The sequence below is a fragment of the Saccopteryx leptura genome, chromosome 2 (assembly GCF_036850995.1).
Source record: "Saccopteryx leptura isolate mSacLep1 chromosome 2, mSacLep1_pri_phased_curated, whole genome shotgun sequence".
In the NCBI taxonomy this organism is placed as follows: domain Eukaryota; kingdom Metazoa; phylum Chordata; class Mammalia; order Chiroptera; family Emballonuridae; genus Saccopteryx; species Saccopteryx leptura.
In genome coordinates, this window is record NC_089504.1 from 194,295,113 (window position 1) to 194,301,176 (window position 6,064).

The following is a 6,064-nucleotide window of genomic DNA, read 5'->3' on the forward strand; positions in this document are numbered from 1 at the left end:
CTGTAAGCAGGCAGGGTCATTATAGCCTAAGGCAGGGGTCTCAAACTCGCGGCCCACAGGCCGCATGCGGCCCGCCCACCAATTTTGTGTGGCCCGCAGACTAATCAAACTTCATGGATTAGTCTGCGGGCCAGTCTGCAGCCGCACAAAATTGGTGGGCGGGCTGCGAGTTTGAGACCCCTGGAAGGAGAACAGAGAAAGGCCATGTGGAGGAGAGGAGAAGCAGCCAAGATGGCGGAGTGCTGAAGGAGAAGACAGTTTGTGTAGAGAGAAGGAAATGGAGAACAGAGGTGAATAAGGCTGGTGAGGTAGATACCTTTGATTCTAGGAAACTTGGATAAGTCAGTGGCTTTGGGAGCCCTAAATGAAAAGGGCAGTGTTTTTCCCACTGTGTGTATTTCTTGCCCTCCAGATGCAAGCTTGGATTAAAGCTAATGGCCCACCAGTTCTTGACTCCATTGTTTCATTACCTTCTGTCTGAATCCAATGCAAACCTGCATAGGCCAGGCAGCTGTGATGGTGGCTGTGGCTACTGGCCATACAATACGCCAATATAAAAATTAGATTAAGAGGACATTTAACTAGTATGTATTTATTTTATAATTAAAACAACAAATATACTGCCATTTGTTTGAATATAAAATTGGTATTGAGATTATCAGTGACAGTTATGTCTTATATTAGCCTTAGTTTTACAGTTCTTTTATGTTTGAGTTTTGTTCATTATACAGTAGTAAGATAATGTTGATTGACAGGAATAAGTATTTGCAAATGGTGACAGTTTTAAAATGTTATCTGGAATGCCCTGGCCAGTTGTTTCAGTGATAGAGTGTTGGCCTGGTGTGTGTATGTCCTGTGTTCAATTCCTAGTCAGGGCACACAGGAAAAGTGACTGTCTGTGTCTTCACCCCTCCCTTGTGCCCTTCTCTCTCTTTATCTCTCTCACTTCCCCTCCTGCAGCCATGGCTTGGTTGGTTTGAGCACATTGGCCCCAGGTGCTGAGAATGGCTTTGTGGGGCCTCTGCCTCAGGTGCTAAAAATAACTTGGTTGTGAGCATGGCCCCAGATGGGCAGAGCTTCGGCCCTAGACAGGGTTTGCTGGGTGGATCCCAGTTGAGGCACATGTGAGAGTCTCTCTCTTTATCTCCCCTCCTCTCACTTGGAAAAGATGAAAAAAAAAAAAAAAACCCAGCAAAGTGTTACCTAGGAAACTCAGGATACTATTCTATAAAAAATGATAGAAGAGCCTGACGAGGTGGTGGCATAGTGGATAGAACATTGGACTAGAACCCAGAGGATCCAGGTTCAAAACTCAAGATTGTGGGCTCTAGCACAGGCTCATCTGGCTTGAGTACAGGCTCACCAGCTTGAGTATGGGCTCACCAGCTTGAGCATGGGATGATAGACATGACCCAATAGTTGCAGGCTTGAACCTAAAGGTCACTGGCTTAAAGCCCAAGGTTGCTGGCTTGAACCCAAGGTTACTGGCTTGAGCAAGGGGCCACTCTGTCTGCTGTAGCTCTCCCCCATCAAGGCACATATGGGAAAGCAATCAATGAACAACTAAAGTGCTGCAACAAAGAACTAATGCTTCTCATCTCTCTCCCTGCCTGTCTTTCTCTTTCTGTCTCTCTCTCTGTCTTTCTGTGTCTTTGTCACCAAAAGAAAAAGAAAGATAGAACACAAGGTTGGTTCTTAAGTCTACATGAATATGAAATTCTAGTTTGGGTGACTATGAAAATGATGGCACCAACAACTGAAACTATATATGCCAAAGGGTAACTTCTAGGGAAAAAATGAGTTCAGCTTTTAACATTTTGTGTTTAAGGTATTTTGTATCAGAATATAGGAAGCTTTTTATAATTATGGAAATAATTGGTTTATTAAAAATCAAATATTAAATATAGATATATATTTAGAGTTGTGTAACCTAATTTTCCCCCCTGATCTTCTGTGTCCCACTTTTGATAAAATGTTAATGGTTCACTTAAGAAACTCTTCAGTTTTGAAAATCCATGCAGCTGCTCTGCCTGTGGTTTAGAATCTGCTGCTTCATCAGTTCAGATTTCTTGATTTCTGTACAGATGCCTCCAGGCCAATGCCATTTTTTAAAAAGCTCAACTTTATTTTTTTTTTATTTTTTATTTTTTTACAGAGAGAGAGGGATAGACAGGGACAGACAGACAGGAACGGAGAGATGAGAAGCATCAATCATCAGTTTTTTTGTTGCGCATTGCAACACCTTAGTTGTTCATTGATTGCTTTCTCATATGTGCCTTGACCGCGGGCCTTCAGCAGATCGAGTAACCCCTTGCTCGAGCCAGCAACCTTGGGTTCAAGCTGGTGAGCTTTTGTTCAAACCAGATGAGCCTGCGCTCAAGCTGGCGACCTCGGGGTCTCGAACCTGGGTCTTCCGCATCCCAGTCGGACGCTCTATCCACTGCGCCACCGCCTGGTCAGACAATGCCATTTTATATTTAGCAAAGTTGGAATAGTTCACAGGGACTTTTGTGTCCTTTCTGATTGCTACGCATATTTAAGCTGGGTCATGCCACTGTTCTTCTCCCTCGGTCAAGCTGAATGAAATTGTCCTCATTTAATGAATGACTTGTTATAGAGCAAAATGTTCCTGATGCTTCCCATTGTCATCCACTTCTTCATTTGCTTTGTTCTTCATCCAGTGGGAATAGATGCTGAGTTCGTCCTTGATTGTGAGAGTAAATGATTGCATTAATTTGCTAAGGCTGCCATAACAAAGTACCACAGGCTGGGTGGCTTCAAGAGCAGAAGTGAGTTCTCACAGGTCTGGAGGTTGGAGGTCTAAGACCAAGGTGAAGGTTTGGTTTCCTCTGAGGCCTCTCTCCTTGGCTTGCAGAACGCTATCATCTTACTGCCTCTTTATACAACCTTTTCTCTGTGAGTGTACCTTCCCGGTGTCTCATTCTGTGTCCAAGTTTCCTGTTCATATAAAGACACCAGTCAGATTAGATTAGGGTCTTCTCTAATGCCACATTTTAAATTAGTCATCTCTTTAAAGATGTTATTTCCAAATATAATCACATTTGGAGGCATGGTGTGTTAAGGCTGCAACATATAAATTTTGAGGCACACAATTTAAGCCATAACAATGATTAAATATTTTGCCTTGGGTCTTATAAAAAAGACAAAACTGAACTCAATAGATTCAAGTTTTCTCCATAGCATCATGACTTCTTCAATTTTCATTGTATTTTGATGGGAATTAAAATGAATCTTTGCTTCTGTTATGGGAAAAAGAGAGGTAATCTTTTCTTCTGGAAGGTGTTACAGATAATGCAATATTCCTCAGCCTTTTTACTGTCCTAACACACAAAAGGGATGGTATATACCCACAACAAATGAGTGATTTACTAAGCTTAAACGGTAGAATCTCTTATTCAAAACCTGTGTCTAAATCTTAATCCCCCTAAGGGGTACTGTCTAAGTGACTTTAACAAAGGTGCAATAATATTATGGCTTAAGAAGAGAAAAACTTGTTTTTGTTTCCTGTAACAACCCACAGTGATGCAGTGCAGAATGGAATGGAAGCTCAGACCATCCTCAGAATACAGCTTTGTCTCTATCTACCATATATATATATAGTACAGGCATCCTATGTTTGTCAGCAGAGATACTGCACAGTTCTGCTAAGTAATGGATGCATCAATTTCTTTTCTAGAAGATTAGGAGGTTTTCTGACTCTGTTCTTGTCCCTGGGGGCTTTCAGCATTTGCTGATGTCATCACCTGTGCTCAGCCATTACCTAGCATATGAGTGAGAAACAGTGACTTTTCCATTACCCTTAGTTTTACTCACATGTTATCCATCTCTGAGAGAGGACAGTGCTGGTTTTTCATGAACAATGTATGACTGTAAAAGATTTATATTTTTAAATCAATAGACATTGTGTTTTTTCAGAATTTTCTAAATAGTTTTGGTTTGTGGTGCCATTAGTGTATTAATAATTTCTTTTCATAACACCCCTGGGTCAAAAGAAATAAGAATTCCATTTATATATTAAGTTATAGGTTCAAACACCCTAATACAATCATTTATGTTTGAACAACCAAGTAGCTATTTGGAAAACAAAAATATATACATAAAGAAAAAGTAATATTTACTTTCATTCTTGAATAAATACAATTACTAATGGAGATATTTGTGCCTTTTGGGTACTGTCCACCTTCACCAACCTTGGAATGTGTGCTCACTACCCCTTTCATTTCCTGTTTCACACTGATTTTCATGAGGTACTTGCATTTTATTGCAGAAACTGTTGGAAGCTCAGCTTTGCAAAGGAGAGAATGTCATTGAAAAGAATGTAGCATGATCTAATGAAACTGTGACTCATCTCCAGGTAGTGGTGGGATCAGACAGATGTTGCTGTGCTGTCCTTGGAAATTTTAAATATCCATTTAGGTCTCCTGAATTCTCTGTGACACCTGGAGCACCTCAGGCCACAATGTGGGAACTGCAGTGCTAGGGAAAGGGAGATGGAAGAGATGTATTCCATGTCAGGAACTCAATTATTATACGGCACGTAGATATGTGGTTATTTAAGTATCCCATAATGCATAATGCCACAATCAAGATGCAGTGGACATTTTATTTTGTTTGCTTAGTATCTGAATCCCTTTCCTATAGTTAGAAAATCTGTAGTATTTTCACCCAAGAACTCTTGGGTGAAAGAGTTCATCTTCCGTTGTAGAATCTGAATACACATGAAGCCCAGTTTCTAATCTCCCTTGAAGGAAGGCCTTGGCTCCCAGGCTCCACAATCAGACCTGCCTGTCAGAGGCTATTGATTGATACAAAGGGTCATTGGGGACATCTTTCTCACTGTGTGGTGTTGATATGCACACTGGCGACATAGGCAGTGTTGGGCCAGTGTCAGCACTGGTGATGTGGATGGATTTGTCAGTGACTCTAATATGTGGTTGTGTCATCTCAGAACTGGTTCTGTGGCATGATGGGTTGGCTGTCATTTGCGTGGGGCAGCCTTCCTTGTATCGACTCATTCTGAACATAGTTCTCGAGTCTTCCCAAGGATATGGACATCCTTCTAATACACTTCTTTTTCTGTTTAAATCAATCTAACTTACTCTGAAAGGTGGGACAAATAAAAAGAAACATGACCAAAGATTTCCAAAACCAGAAGAAAGGCAAGATTATAGGGGGTGTGTTGCACTGACTTCCCCATATTGAACTAAGGTGTAGGAGACTGCAAGTTGACAAAAGTCCTGTAGTTTAAGACTTAAGCCAAAAAGATAAGCTCTTCCCCACAAACCCTTGATTGTTTGATTAAGTTGCTAAAGGCTATGCCTTTCTCCACACCTTTGGGTTAGCTGTGTTTCCACTCCTCCCATCTCTCCTGTCCCATGAAGAGACTGGAGGCAGTTTTCTTTTACCCTTTGTTTGGTGAAGTTAAGATATTATGTAGGGTGGGTTTTTTTTCCTGCACTTGGGAGAATTCTTGGTTTGTCTTGGAAATGTGACTTTGTATCTGAACCCTCGTTGATTTGCAAATGACTTTGCTTTACACTAGAAAATAAAGCTTTTGGATACTTAACTGTAAGGGGAGATGCCATGATCACAAAGGTGATTTTCCCAGGGTGAGGCTTATCCACTGCACTCTAATGTGCTGATCCCTGCGATTTCCCCAAATGTGGTAAACTTGACTGCATAATCTGTGGTAGTGGGGGACTGCATTTGTGTTCTCCCCAGGCAAAATAAAATAAAATAAAATAAAAAATAATAAAGCTTTTGGGAGTGCAGGCGTTTTTGGTAGTTCATCAACCGTAATAAGACCTCCCAATCCTATTCTTTTTCTTTCTGTGTTTATTTTCTAATCCTCCACCATTTCCACCAGAGACCTGCGAAATTACGAGTTGCACTGGTTTGCGACACTAGGGTCTGAGGAAGTATGGAGATGTGCTTTCTCAAAGCTCTGGAGAGTGAAAATCATTGGCGAACCAGTCCTCGAAGCCTGAAAGGGCTCCTTAAGAGGAGGGTGTAGAGTGTGGGCAGATTTGAGAGAGGGGAAGAC

At 41.3% G+C, this 6,064-nt stretch overlaps 1 non-coding gene across 1 annotated transcript; it reads left to right on the forward strand.

The window, feature by feature from the left end:
- Positions 1-5,579: 5,579 nt before the first annotated feature.
- Positions 5,580-5,742, forward strand: LOC136396243 (U1 spliceosomal RNA). The gene has a single exon (XR_010749635.1). It is a non-coding gene; the product is annotated as a U1 spliceosomal RNA (small nuclear RNA).
- The last annotated feature ends 322 nt before the right edge of the window (positions 5,743-6,064 follow it).